The sequence below is a fragment of the Labrus mixtus genome, chromosome 19 (genome assembly GCF_963584025.1).
Source record: "Labrus mixtus chromosome 19, fLabMix1.1, whole genome shotgun sequence".
Taxonomy (NCBI): domain Eukaryota; kingdom Metazoa; phylum Chordata; class Actinopteri; order Labriformes; family Labridae; genus Labrus; species Labrus mixtus.
The window spans coordinates 178,528-192,500 of NC_083630.1; the positions used below are offsets into that span (position 1 = coordinate 178,528).

General features: G+C 41.3%; 5 non-coding genes and 12 pseudogenes across 5 annotated transcripts; all 17 read left to right on the forward strand.

The window, feature by feature from the left end:
* The first annotated feature begins 4,160 nt into the window (after positions 1 to 4,160).
* Positions 4,161 to 4,279, forward strand: LOC132994731 (5S ribosomal RNA). The gene has a single exon (XR_009676752.1). It is a non-coding gene; the product is annotated as a 5S ribosomal RNA (ribosomal RNA).
* Positions 4,280 to 4,401: 122 nt separating this feature from the next.
* On the forward strand, positions 4,402 to 4,510 carry LOC132995194 (5S ribosomal RNA; annotated as a pseudogene).
* Positions 4,511 to 4,631: 121 nt separating this feature from the next.
* On the forward strand, positions 4,632 to 4,750 carry LOC132994728 (5S ribosomal RNA). The gene has a single exon (XR_009676749.1). It is a non-coding gene; the product is annotated as a 5S ribosomal RNA (ribosomal RNA).
* A 159-nt stretch (positions 4,751 to 4,909) lies between these two features.
* On the forward strand, positions 4,910 to 5,018 carry LOC132995152 (5S ribosomal RNA; annotated as a pseudogene).
* A 161-nt stretch (positions 5,019 to 5,179) lies between these two features.
* LOC132995192 (5S ribosomal RNA) lies at positions 5,180 to 5,288 on the forward strand (annotated as a pseudogene).
* Positions 5,289 to 5,409: 121 nt separating this feature from the next.
* On the forward strand, positions 5,410 to 5,528 carry LOC132994674 (5S ribosomal RNA). The gene has a single exon (XR_009676723.1). It is a non-coding gene; the product is annotated as a 5S ribosomal RNA (ribosomal RNA).
* Positions 5,529 to 5,650: 122 nt separating this feature from the next.
* On the forward strand, positions 5,651 to 5,759 carry LOC132995123 (5S ribosomal RNA; annotated as a pseudogene).
* A 123-nt stretch (positions 5,760 to 5,882) lies between these two features.
* LOC132995150 (5S ribosomal RNA) lies at positions 5,883 to 5,991 on the forward strand (annotated as a pseudogene).
* Positions 5,992 to 6,112: 121 nt separating this feature from the next.
* LOC132994934 (5S ribosomal RNA) lies at positions 6,113 to 6,231 on the forward strand. Its single transcript, XR_009676946.1, has one exon. It is a non-coding gene; the product is annotated as a 5S ribosomal RNA (ribosomal RNA).
* A 350-nt stretch (positions 6,232 to 6,581) lies between these two features.
* Positions 6,582 to 6,690, forward strand: LOC132995002 (5S ribosomal RNA; annotated as a pseudogene).
* Positions 6,691 to 6,813: 123 nt separating this feature from the next.
* LOC132994684 (5S ribosomal RNA) lies at positions 6,814 to 6,922 on the forward strand (annotated as a pseudogene).
* Positions 6,923 to 7,045: 123 nt separating this feature from the next.
* On the forward strand, positions 7,046 to 7,154 carry LOC132994978 (5S ribosomal RNA; annotated as a pseudogene).
* Positions 7,155 to 7,276: 122 nt separating this feature from the next.
* On the forward strand, positions 7,277 to 7,385 carry LOC132995117 (5S ribosomal RNA; annotated as a pseudogene).
* Positions 7,386 to 7,508: 123 nt separating this feature from the next.
* LOC132994937 (5S ribosomal RNA) lies at positions 7,509 to 7,628 on the forward strand. The gene has a single exon (XR_009676949.1). It is a non-coding gene; the product is annotated as a 5S ribosomal RNA (ribosomal RNA).
* Positions 7,629 to 7,750: 122 nt separating this feature from the next.
* LOC132995202 (5S ribosomal RNA) lies at positions 7,751 to 7,859 on the forward strand (annotated as a pseudogene).
* Positions 7,860 to 7,979: 120 nt separating this feature from the next.
* Positions 7,980 to 8,098, forward strand: LOC132995028 (5S ribosomal RNA; annotated as a pseudogene).
* A 122-nt stretch (positions 8,099 to 8,220) lies between these two features.
* Positions 8,221 to 8,329, forward strand: LOC132995052 (5S ribosomal RNA; annotated as a pseudogene).
* Positions 8,330 to 13,973: the final 5,644 nt, after the last annotated feature.

Sequence of the window (13,973 nt, forward strand, 5' to 3'; positions counted from 1 at the left end):
AACGGGTCGGGTAACAGGGGTAAATTTGGTTTATGGAGACAAAGAAGGAAGAATAATAGTAATAGACTGTGTGTATGAAACGAAAAATATAAGAATCATAAATATATATGCACCGAATGGAGAAAAAGAAAGGAAAACATTCTTCATTGCAATAAGCAAATGGTGGGAAAGGAATTGTATAATAATCGGTGACTTTAATGTGGCGATGACACCCACCGATGTGTCAAAAAATAATGTGTTTAAGGGGGATGTGAGCAGGGGGACACTTAAAGATATAATGATAACGAAACAATGCATTGATATTTGGAGATTGCTACATCCATGGGAGAGAGTGTTCTCCAGGAGACAAATTGTACTGAATAGATTAAAACAATCTAGAATAGATTATGCTTTGGTGACATGCGAGGTAGTGAGGTGGATTAAAGAAGTTGAATATAAAACTAATATGTGGAGCGATCACGCTGGAATAGAAATCACGTTTAGAAAAGAAACGAATGTACGTAAAGGAGGGATATGGTGCTTTAATGCAAGCTTGCTGGATGATGGAATGTTTGTGAAAAGTATGGAAAGATTGTTGAATGATGTGGGATATGAGTGGAATGAGAGTGAAGATATGAATGTGTGGTGGGATAGTGTAAAAGTCAGAATTAAAAAAAAGTGTATCAATTATAGTAAAGAGAAAAAGTGGAGAGAAAATAGAAAGGAAGAGAATTTGAGAAAACAACTAAGTGAGGAAATAGCATCGCTTGACAGTGTAGATAATGTAGATGTCGAAAAATACATACATTTAAAAGAACAGTTGGGAGTGATTGAACTTAAAAAGAGTAGGGGTGCAGCCATTAGGAGTAAAATACAATATATGTATGAGGGGGAGAGGAGTACAGCCTTTTGTTTAGGTCTGGAAAAACAAAAACAAAAAAGAACAGAAATAAACGAATTATTAAATGAAGCAGGTAAAAGTGTGACAGATAAAAAGGGAATTTTAGAAATAGTAAAGGGCTATTATGAAAGCCTGTTTTCGAGACAGGAGTGTGATAGCGTGAGTGTGAACAGAGCTTTGGGTGCCTTAAAGAAAAAACTAAGCGAGGACGATAAAATGTGGTGTGATTGTGAGTTTACAGAGGGAGAAATCAGAAGTGCTTTAGAGGGGTTAAACAAAAACAAAAGTCCCGGGAGCGATGGCCTAACTGCGGAATTCTACCAAGCTTTCAAAGAGCAGCTGGTGCCCTTGGTGAACAAATTGAGTAAATATATGGAAAAAGTGAAACATATACCAAAAAGTTTAGGGGAAGGGGTGGTTACTATTTTTTACAAAAACAAGGGGGACAATAAAAATCTGGACAACTACAGACCAATCAGCCTACTCAACACAGACTACAAAATCATAGCGAAAACAATAGCCAATAGAATCAGGGAGGTAATAGGAACAATCATAGAACAAACACAATCATACAGTATACCAAACAGAGACATAGCAGACTCAATCATTTCAATAAAACAGATGGTCAGGGATATGGAAGGGGAGGGGGGAATATGGCTAGGGATTGATTTAAATAAAGCTTTTGACAGAGTAGATCACGGGTTCATGGGGAAGGTGTTAGAGAAGTTTGGATTCGGGGAGAGAATGAGAGAATGGATAAATATGTTGTATACAGGAGCGGAAAGCAAGATAAAATGTAACGGGGAACTAACTGATTCTTTTAAAATATCAAGGTCAGTGAGACAAGGATGTCCGATGTCAGCGCTGTTGTACAGCTTGGTAGCAGAGCCGCTGGCAGCACTGATATCGGAAGACGTAAACATAAAAGGTATAGGTAAGGAAAACGTAAAAATAATACAGTATGCAGATGACGTGAATATAATGGTAAAAGGAGAGGAGGATATAGAATTGATATTAAAACATGTACAAACTTATGAAAGAGCATCTGGGGCAAAAGTAAATGAAAATAAGTCAGAAATTATGTTACTAGGTAAGGAATCCAATCTAGTTAATAAGTGGGGATTTAAAACGGTGTGTGAGAGAAGAAAAGTGTTGGGAGTGAATATGGGGAAAAATGAGAATGAATGTGATGATGTAACATGGAAAGAGGTGGTGGGTAAAATTAAAAAAACATTGAATTTGTGGAAAGCGAGGGGTCTATTGTTGAGAGGAAGGGTAGCCGTAACAAATGCTCTCGTGTTGTCCAAAGTGAATCATGCGCTGAGTACTTGTACGCTTCCGGACTGGGCCTTTAAGGAGATTTCAAAGACCATTAGGGACTTTATTTGGAAAAACAAAGCAGCGAGTATAGCTCACAAAACAATAATAGGGGCTAAAGATCAGGGGGGGCTAGCTTTGATTGATTTACTTACAAAAAAAGTAGCACTAAGAGTCAAATTGATAGGCAAATTTATGGACCAGAACCGGAACGTAGTTTGGAAAAACCACTTCAAACAATATCTGTGCAGTTTTGGACTCTACAACGAGGACAACCTGTACCAGATCAATAACCCGGATTCATTTAAACACTTGCCACGGTTTTTCCAGGAAGTACTCAGTGCGTGGTATCAGGTTTCATCCTGGACTGTACCAGAGTGCGGAACGAGAGGGTCAGTGCTACGACTGCCCTTCCTCTCGAGCCCGTATTTTAAAAATGGGGAGAGGGTAATTAAGTGTGAAGCTATGTCGAAAGCGGGATATATTAGAATAAGGGATTTACTGAACTGTGGGGGGGATTTTGATTTACAAATGGTGGTGAGGGGTTTAAAAAATAAAGGGTGTGTGTGCAGAAAGGATGTGATTGAGAGAGTGTTTGCAAATGTAAAATTGTCTTTGTCGAGCGAATGGGAAAAATTAATCAAAGAGAAGGAGGGAGTGATGCAGGACGATGTGGGGGGGATCTCCCTGTGCCTAGGGGAGAAGAAACACAACATTACAGATGACACTACAAAAATTTGGTATAGGTGCGCAATCACACATAGAATACAGAAACCCACATCCGAAGTAAAATGGACAGACACATACCCGGACATAACAAGCAACATGATATGGAAGAACATTAACATTCCGCATACACCACATGCAATATTTGACCTAGATTTCAAACTGAGGCACAGGAGGATCTTTACCTGCATCGTCCTGCATCAGATCCATAAGGAGAGGTATGAAAGAAAGTGTTGTGTATGTGAAAGTACGGATGAGGATTTAATACATTTGTTTGTTACGTGTGGGGAATTGGTTTATTTTTGGGGAAAAATAAGAGAAATGTTGGGGAAATGCAGTAAGAATGAGTGTTGGAATGAAAGGGGGTGGGAATTGTCGGTGTTGTTGGGGGTGGGAACAAAACAAAAAAATCACAATGTAATGAATATAATTTTGGCTTTTGCAAGAAAAGCGGTTTTTAACAGGAGGAATTATGCACTGTATGAAAGTAAGAAAATGAATGTGTGGAGAATGTTTGTGAATGAATGGAAAGCACATCTTAAATTGCTGTACATAGCGAATGAGAGTGAGTTTGTGAGAATGTTTGTGGAAGGTGCGAATGTGTGTAGAGTAAATGAGGAGGGAATTATGTGGGATGTCTAAATTATTTTGTTTTTGGTTTTTTTGGTACGAGGGCTTCTTTTTTTGTCATGGGGAAAATGGGTGATTTGATTTGGGTTTTTTTTTTTCTCAGTGGTTTTTTGAGAATACTGTGGGGTTTTTGTATGTTTTTGTGGTTTGTTTTCAGAGGGGTGTTTGCTTTGGGGGAGGGACTCAGAAGAGTTGTCATGAGTTGGGGGTATCAGGGGTGGTTTGAGTTTTTTTTTGCTGATGCTATGTTTTTATTGTTTTTAGGGTGCCGTTTGCGTCAGAGGGGAGGTTTAATTTAGAGGGTGTATGTATTGTAATAGCATTTGTTGTAAATGATGTGAAAGAATTCTAAATGTTTTTGTAATTTTGATAATAAAAGATAAAAAAAAACAAAAAAACTCGTCCGATCTCGGAAGCTAAGCAGGATCGGGCCTGGTTAGTACTTGGATGGGAGACCGCCTGGGAATACCAGGCGCTGTAAGCTTTTTCATTTTTTTGATCATATGTTTTTTTTTTATCATATAGAGACCTATTCACATGTCCAAAAATTCAGCCAGAATCAAGGGCTATGACATCTTTAAAAGGCCCCTTTCTGCACACAATAATGGCTTACGACCATACCACCCTGAACACGCCCGATCTCGTCCGATCTCGGAAGCTAAGCAGGGTCGGGCCTGGTTAGTACTTGGATGGGAGACCGCCTGGGAATACCAGGTGCTGTAAGCTTTTTCATTTTTTTGATCATATTTTTTTTTTTTATCATATAGAGACATATTCACATGTCCAAAAATTCAGCCAGAATCAAGGGCATGACATCTTTAAAAGGCCCCTTTCTGCACACAATAATGGCATACGGTCATACCACCCTGAACTCGTCAGCTCTCGGAAGCTAAGCAGGGTCGGGCCTGGTTAGTACTTGGATGGGAGACCGCCTGGGAATACCAGGCGCTGTAAGCTTTTTCATTTTTTTGAACATATGTTTTTTTTTATCATATAGAGACATATTCACATGTCCAAAAATTCAGCCAGAATCAAGGGCATGACATCTTTAAAAGGCCCCTTTCTGCACAGAATAATGGCTTACGGCCATACCACCCTGAACACGCCCGATCTCGTCCGATCTCGGAAGCTAAGCAGGGTCGGGCCTGGTTAGTAGTTGGATGGGAGACCGCCTGGGAATACCAGGTGCTGTAAGCTTTTTCATTTTTTTGATCATGTTTTTTTTTTATCATATAGAGACATATTCACATGTCCAAAAATTCAGCCAGAATCAATAATGTGGGGGGGCATTTACTGCCCCACATTATGGCAGAGGGCATGACATGTTTAAAAGGCCCCTTTCTGCACCCAATAATGGCTTACGGCCATAGCACCCTGAACTCGTCCGATCTCGGAAGCTAAGCAGGGTAGGGCTTGGTTAGTACTTGGATGGGAGACCGCCTGGGAATACCAGCTGCTGTAAGCTTTTTCATTTTTTTGATCATATGTTTTTTTTTTATCATATAGAGACATATTCACATGTCCAAATATTCAGCCAGAATCAATAATGTGGGGGAGCATGTGCTGCCCCACATTATGGCAGAGGGCATGACATCTTTAAAAGGCCCCTTTCTGCACACAGTAATGACTTACGGCAATAGCACCCTGAACTCGTCTGATCTCGGAAGCTAAGCAGGGTCGGGCCTGGTTAGTACTTGGATGGGAGACCGCCTGGGAATACCAGGCGCTGTAAGCTTTTTCATTTTTTTGAACATATGTTTTTTTTTATCATATAGAGACATATTCACATGTCCAAAAATTCAGCCAGAATCAAGGGAATGACATCTTTAAAAGGCCCCTGTCTGCACACAATAATGGCTTACGGCCATACCACCCTGAACACGCCCGATCTCATCCGATCTCGGAAGCTAAGCAGGGTAGGGCCTGGTTAGTACTTGGATGGGAGACCGCCTGGGAATACCAGGTGCTGTAAGCTTTCTAATTTTTTTGATCATATGTTTTTTTTTTATCATAGAGAGACATATTCACATGTCCAAAAATTCAGCCAGAATCAAGGGCATGACATCTTTAAAAAGCCCCTTTCTGCACACAATAATGGCTTAAGGCCCTACCACCCTGAACTCATCCGATCTCGGAAGCTAAGCAGGGTTGGGCCTGGTTAGTATTTGGATGGGAGACCGCCTGGGAATACCAGGTGCTGTAAGCTTTTTCATTTTTTTTGATCATATGTTTTTTTTTTATCATAGAAAGACATATTCACATGTCCAAAAATTCAGCCAGAATCAAGGGCATGACATCTTTAAAAGGCCCCTTTCTGCACACAGTAATGGCTTACGGCCAAACCACCCTGAACTCGTCCGATCTCAGAAGCTAGGCAGGGTCGGGCCTGGTTAGTACTTGGATGGGAGACCGCCTGGGAATACCAGGTGCTGTAAGCTTTTTCATTTTTTTGATCATATGTTTTTTTTTATCATAGAGAGACATATTCACATGTCCAAAAATTCAGCCAGAATCAAGGGCATGACATCTTTAAAAGGCCCCTTTCTGCACACAATAATGGCTTACGGCCATACCACCCTGAACACGCCCGATCTCGTCAGATCTCGGAAGCTAAGCAGGGTCGGGCCTGGTTAGTACTTGGATGGGAGACCGCCTGGGAATACCAGGTGCTGTAAGCTTTTTCATTTTTTTGATCATGTTTTTTTTTATCATATAGAGACATATTCACATGTCCAAAAATTCAGCCAGAATCAAGGGCATGACATCTTTAAAATGCCCCTTTCTGCACACAATAATGGCGTAAGGCCATACAACCCTGAACTCGTCGGATCTCGGAAGCTAAGCAGGGTCCGGCCTGGTTAGTACTTGGATGAGAGACCGCCTGGGAATACCATGTGCTGTAAGCTTTTTCATTTTTTTGATCATATGTTTTTTTTTTATCATATAGAGACATATTCACATGTCCAAAAATTCAGCCAGAATCAAGGGCATGACATCTTTAAAAGGCCCCTTTCTGCCCACAATAATGGCTTACGGCCATACCACCCTGAACTCATCCGATCTCGGAAGCTAAGCAGGGTCAGGCCTGGTTAGTACTTGGATGGGAGACCGCCTGGGAATACCAGGTGCTGTAAGCTTTTTAATTTTTTTGATCATATGTTTTTTTTTTTATCATATAGAGACATATTGACATGTCCAAAAATTCAGCCAGAATCAAGGGCATGACATCTTTAAAAGGCCCCTTTCTGCACACAATAATTGCTTATGGCCATAGCCCCCTGAACTCGTCAGATCTTGGAAGCTAAGCAAGGTCGGGCCTGGTTAGTACTTGGATGGGAGACCGCCTGGGAATCCCAGGTGCTGTAAGCTTTTTCATTTTTTTGATCATATGTTTTTTTTTTTATTATATGGAGACATATTCACATGTCCAAAAATTCAGCCAGAATCAAGGGAATGACATCTTTAAAAGGCACCTTTCTGCACACAATAATGGCTTACGGCCATACCACCCTGAACTCATCCGATCTCGGAAGCTAAGCAGGGTCGGGCCTGGTTAGTACTTGAATGGGAGACCGCCTGGGAATACCAGGTGCTGTAAGCTTTTTCATTTTTTTTGATCATATGTTGTTTTTTATCATATAGAGACATATTCACATGTCCAAAAATTCAGCCAGAATCAAGGGCATGACATCTTTAAAAGGCCCCTTTCTGCACACAGTAATGGCTTAAGGCCATACCACCCTGAACTCGTCCGATCTCGGAAGCTAAGCAAGGTCGGGCCTGGTTAGTACTTGGATGGGAGACCGCCTGGGAATACCAGGTGCTGTAAGCTTTTTCATTTTTTTTGATCATATGTTTTTTTTTGATCATATAGAGACATATTCACATGTCCAAAAATTCAGCCAGAATCAAGGGCATGACATCTTTAAAAGGCCCCTTTCTGCACACAATAATGGCTTACGGCCATACCACCCTGAACACGCCCGATCTCGTCCGATCTCGGAAGCTATGCAGGGTCGGGCCTGGTTAGTACTTGGATGGGAGACCGCCTGTGGAATACCAGATGCTGTAAGCTATTTCATTTTTTTGATTATATGTTTTTTTTTTATCATATAGAGACATATTCACATGTCCAAAAATTCAGCCAGAATCAAGTGCATGACATCTTTAAAAGGCCCCTTTCTGCACACAATAATGGCTTAAGGCCATACCACCCTGAACTCATCTGATCTCGGAAGCTAAGCAGGGTCAGCCCTGGATAGTACTTGGATGGGAGACCGCCTGGGAATACCAGGTGCTGTAAGCTTTTTCATTTTTTTGATCATATTTTTTTTTTATCATATAGAGACATATTCACATGTCCAAAAATTCAGCCAGAATCAAGGGCATGACATCTTTAAAAGGCCCCTTTCTGCACACAATAATGGCTTACGGCCATACCACCCTTAACACGCCCGATCTCGTCCGATCTCAGATGCTAAGCAAGGTCGGGCCTGGTTAGTACTTGGATGGGAGACCGCCTGGGAATATCAGCTGCTGTAAGGTTTTTCATTTTTTTGATCATATGTTTTTTTTTTATCATAGAGAGACATATTCACATGTCCAAAAATTCAGCCAGAATCAAGGGCATGACATCTTTAAAAGGCCCCTTTCTGCACACAATAGTGGCTTACGGCCATACCACCCTGAATTCGTCCGATATTGGAAGCTAAGCAGGGTCGGGCCTGGTTAGTACTTGGATGGGAGACCGCCTGGGAATACCAGGTGCTGTAAGCTTTTTCATTTTTTTGATCATATGTTTTTTTTTTATCATAGAGAGACATATTCACATGTCCAAAAATTCAGCCAGAATCAAGGGCATGACATCTTTAAAAGGCCCCTTTCTGCACACAATAATGGCTTACGGCCATACCACCCTGAACACGCCCCTTTTGCTGTCAGAGTTTGTGTGGTGCTGAAGGAGAGCTGACGTGTCAGTACTGAGCAGGACAGCTGGACTAATTTGTTTGTTTTTTGGATGCGCTTTGGATTTATTTAAATACCTCAGATTATGAGTGAATGTCCCCCAGCAGTCACTGACTGTTAGGGGGATCGTTTTTCTTTTCACCTTTTTTTCCTGTTTTTTTTCCACAATTTTGTGAAGAATTTTTGTTTTTTGTGAATGTTTGCTCGTATGTCGCGAGCAAACTCACACGGACGGATCACAAAGATGACAGGACCACGGACTGGAGAGATGGAAAAAGGAAAAGAGAACGGACAACAACGTGAACAAACAAACATGGCACTGAAACAAAGGAATGGATTAAACGACAACGAGAAGAACGACGGACAAAAAGGACGGATGAAAACGACAAATGAAACAGGGAACGGAATGGATGACGGAGAGAGAGGAAGAGAGAGGAGCGGCGGGCTGATTGCTCCGCATGCAGAGAATGGGAGAGGTGGCGAGAGAGCAGAAAAAGAGGAAGCAAAAGTGTCTTTTGAGAGAAAACTAACACTAAACATTGAAATGGTGGGAGACAAAGTTCCTCTAAATCACGTCATGAGCAACATAAAAATGATCTGTGGGGGCCTGCTGGCGTGCAGAACCCTGGGACCTGAAAAACTGGAGGTGACGGTGAGCAACATTAAAGGAAAGGAAAGGCTGCTGGATGGATTTAAAATCGGAGAGACCAGAGTCGTGGCGAGAGAACTAAATAATGATGAGCTGGTGGTGTCTTTTTTAAACCTGCCAGCGTATATCACAGATGAAGAAATAGTTTGGAAGCTGACGGGATGGGGAGTGAAACCGACATCACCAATAAAACGCAGAATGTGGCCTGGAACAATGATAGCTGACGGAACGAGGTTTGTCCGGGTCAGATTTAATGACCAGGTACAGTCACTCCCTTACTCCACAAAGTTTAACACTGTGATGGGGAACGAATACTTTAGAGTAATACATGATAGACAACAAAAAGTGTGCAGGATGTGCATCCAGCCGGGACACATCCTGAGAGAGTGTCCAGAATTTATGTGCCACAACTGTGGGGTGCAGGGACACTTTGCGCGTGAGTGCAGCGCGAACAGCACAAAATGCACAAACTGTAAAAAAAGAGAAAATGAATGTGAGTGTGAGAACGGAGAGGAAAGCAAGAACGAGGTGGAGGAGGTGTACGAGGATGAAGACGAGGCGGAGGAGGTGTACGAGGAGGAGGCGGAGGAGAAGGAGGTGATCGGAGCAAGCAGGAAGGAGATCAGAGAAGACGAGAACAGTGACGGAGAAATGGAGCAGAGCGGAGAGAGCGGAGGAGAACGGGCGTCAGAGTGCGAGCTGGAGACGCCGGAGCTGGCTGGAGAGGGAGGACAGCAGAAGCAGCGAAAAACGAGCGAGAGAGGGAAAAAAGGAGACGGAAGGGACGTGGCAGAAGACCCGGGGGTAAGCATGAGCACAGAGGGGAGGGAGATGCCTGAGAGTGGTGTTGGACAGGCGGGAGGGAGAAAAATCACGCTAAATAATACAGGTAAAAGCACCAGTCCCAATGAAACGGACAGCGAAATGGATGTGAGTGAACTGGCGAGTGCGCAAAAAAGACTAAGTCTTGGACAACGAAAAAAGTTGGTGAAAAAATTGAAATGTAAGGACAAATAATGACTGACAATAACCCCTGTAAATCCGTTTTTTTTGTTTTTATTTTTATGATAATGGCCTTTAATTTATTTTCGATAAACGTGAATGGACTAAGGAACAAAGAAAAAAGACATGCGATTCTCTCCTTGCAGAATGACGTTTTGTGCCTGCAGGAGACCAGGTGGGATGATTCCCTGGTGGAAGACATAAAAAAAGACTTTGTGGGCCATATTTTCTGCTCCAATGGCACGTCGAGGGCGAGAGGAGTGGCGGTTTTAGTCAAAACGGGTCGGGTAACAGGGGTAAATTTGGTTTATGGAGACAAAGAAGGAAGAATAATAGTAATAGACTGTGTGTATGAAACGAAAAATATAAGAATCATAAATATATATGCACCGAATGGAGAAAAAGAAAGGAAAACATTCTTCATTGCAATAAGCAAATGGTGGGAAAGGAATTGTATAATAATCGGTGACTTTAATGTGGCGATGACACCCACCGATGTGTCAAAAAATAATGTGTTTAAGGGGGATGTGAGCAGGGGGACACTTAAAGATATAATGATAACGAAACAATGCATTGATATTTGGAGATTGCTACATCCATGGGAGAGAGTGTTCTCCAGGAGACAAATTGTACTGAATAGATTAAAACAATCTAGAATAGATTATGCTTTGGTGACATGCGAGGTAGTGAGGTGGATTAAAGAAGTTGAATATAAAACTAATATGTGGAGCAATCACGCTGGAATAGAAATCACGTTTAGAAAAGAAACGAATGTACGTAAAGGAGGGATATGGTGCTTTAATGCAAGCTTGCTGGATGATGGAATGTTTGTGAAAAGTATGGAAAGATTGTTGAATGATGTGGGATATGAGTGGAATGAGAGTGAAGATATGAATGTGTGGTGGGATAGTGTAAAAGTCAGAATTAAAAAAAAGTGTATCAATTATAGTAAAGAGAAAAAGTGGAGAGAAAATAGAAAGGAAGAGAATTTGAGAAAACAACTAAGTGAGGAAATAGCATCGCTTGACAGTGTAGATAATGTAGATGTCGAAAAATACATACATTTAAAAGAACAGTTGGGAGTGATTGAACTTAAAAAGAGTAGGGGTGCAGCCATTAGGAGTAAAATACAATATATGTATGAGGGGGAGAGGAGTACAGCCTTTTTTTTAGGTCTGGAAAAACAAAAACAAAAAAGAACAGAAATAAACGAATTATTAAATGAAGCAGGTAAAAGTGTGACAGATAAAAAGGGAATTTTAGAAATAGTAAAGGGCTATTATGAAAGCCTGTTTTCGAGACAGGAGTGTGATAGCGTGAGTGTGAACAGAGCTTTGGGTGCCTTAAAGAAAAAACTAAGCGAGGACGATAAAATGTGGTGTGATTGTGAGTTTACAGAGGGAGAAATCAGAAGTGCTTTAGAGGGGTTAAACAAAAACAAAAGTCCCGGGAGCGATGGCCTAACTGCGGAATTCTACCAAGCTTTCAAAGAGCAGCTGGTGCCCTTGGTGAACAAATTGAGTAAATATATGGAAAAAGTGAAACATATACCAAAAAGTTTAGGGGAAGGGGTGGTTACTATTTTTTACAAAAACAAGGGGGACAATAAAAATCTGGACAACTACAGACCAATCAGCCTACTCAACACAGACTACAAAATCATAGCGAAAACAATAGCCAATAGAATCAGGGAGGTAATAGGAACAATCATAGAACAAACACAATCATACAGTATACCAAACAGAGACATAGCAGACTCAATCATTTCAATAAAACAGACGGTCAGGGATATGGAAGGGGAGGGGGGAATATGGCTAGGGATTGATTTAAATAAAGCTTTTGACAGAGTAGATCACGGGTTCATGGGGAAGGTGTTAGAGAAGTTTGGATTCGGGGAGAGAATGAGAGAATGGATAAATATGTTGTATACAGGAGCGGAAAGCAAGATAAAATGTAACGGGGAACTAACTGATTCTTTTAAAATATCAAGGTCAGTGAGACAAGGATGTCCGATGTCAGCGCTGTTGTACAGCTTGGTAGCAGAGCCGCTGGCAGCACTGATATCGGAAGACGTAAACATAAAAGGTATAGGTAAGGAAAACGTAAAAATAATACAGTATGCAGATGACGTGAATATAATGGTAAAAGGAGAGGAGGATATAGAATTGATATTAAAACATGTACAAACTTATGAAAGAGCATCTGGGGCAAAAGTAAATGAAAATAAGTCAGAAATTATGTTACTAGGTAAGGAATCCAATCTAGTTAATAAGTGGGGATTTAAAACGGTGTGTGAGAGAAGAAAAGTGTTGGGAGTGAATATGGGGAAAAATGAGAATGAATGTGATGATGTAACATGGAAAGAGGTGGTGGGTAAAATTAAAAAAACATTGAATTTGTGGAAAGCGAGGGGTCTATTGTTGAGAGGAAGGGTAGCCGTAACAAATGCTCTCGTGTTGTCCAAAGTGAATCATGCGCTGAGTACTTGTACGCTTCCGGACTGGGCCTTTAAGGAGATTTCAAAGACCATTAGGGACTTTATTTGGAAAAACAAAGCAGCGAGTCTAGCTCACAAAACAATAATAGGGGCTAAAGATCAGGGGGGGCTAGCTTTGATTGATTTACTTACAAAAAAAGTAGCACTAAGAGTCAAATTGATAGGCAAATTTATGGACCAGAACCGGAACGTAGTTTGGAAAAACCACTTCAAACAATATCTGTGCAGTTTTGGACTCTACAACGAGGACAACCTGTACCAGATCAATAACCCGGATTCATTTAAACACTTGCCACGGTTTTTCCAGGAAGTACTCAGTGCGTGGTATCAGGTTTCATCCTGGACTGTACCAGAGTGCGGAACGAGAGGGTCAGTGCTACGACTGCCCTTCCTCTCGAGCCCGTATTTTAAAAATGGGGAGAGGGTAATTAAGTGTGAAGCTATGTCGAAAGCGGGATATATTAGAATAAGGGATTTACTGAACTGTGGGGGGGATTTTGATTTACAAATGGTGGTGAGGGGTTTAAAAAATAAAGGGTGTGTGTGCAGAAAGGATGTGATTGAGAGAGTGTTTGCAAATGTAAAATTGTCTTTGTCGAGCGAATGGGAAAAATTAATCAAAGAGAAGGAGGGAGTGATGCAGGACGATGTGGGGGGGATCTCCCTGTGCCTAGGGGAGAAGAAACACAACATTACAGATGTCACTACAAAAATTTGGTATAGGTGCGCAATCACACATAGAATACAGAAACCCACATCCGAAGTAAAATGGACAGACACATACCCGGACATAACAAGCAACATGATATGGAAGAACATTAACATTCCGCATACACCACATGCAATATTTGACCTAGATTTCAAACTGAGGCACAGGAGGATCTTCACCTGCATCGTCCTGCATCAGATCCATAAGGAGAGGTATGAAAGAAAGTGTTGTGTATGTGAAAGTACGGATGAGGATTTAATACATTTGTTTGTTACGTGTGGGGAATTGGTTTATTTTTGGGGAAAAATAAGAGAAATGTTGGGGAAATGCAGTAAGAATGAGTGTTGGAATGAAAGGGGGTGGGAATTGTCGGTGTTGTTGGGGGTGGGAACAAAACAAAAAAATCACAATGTAATGAATATAATTTTGGCTTTTGCAAGAAAAGCGGTTTTTAACAGAAGGAATTATGCACTGTATGAAAGTAAGAAAATGAATGTGTGGAGAATGTTTGTGAATGAATGGAAAGCACATCTTAAATTGTTGTACATAGCGAATGAGAGTGAGTTTGTGAGAATGTTTGTGGAAGGTGCGAATGTGT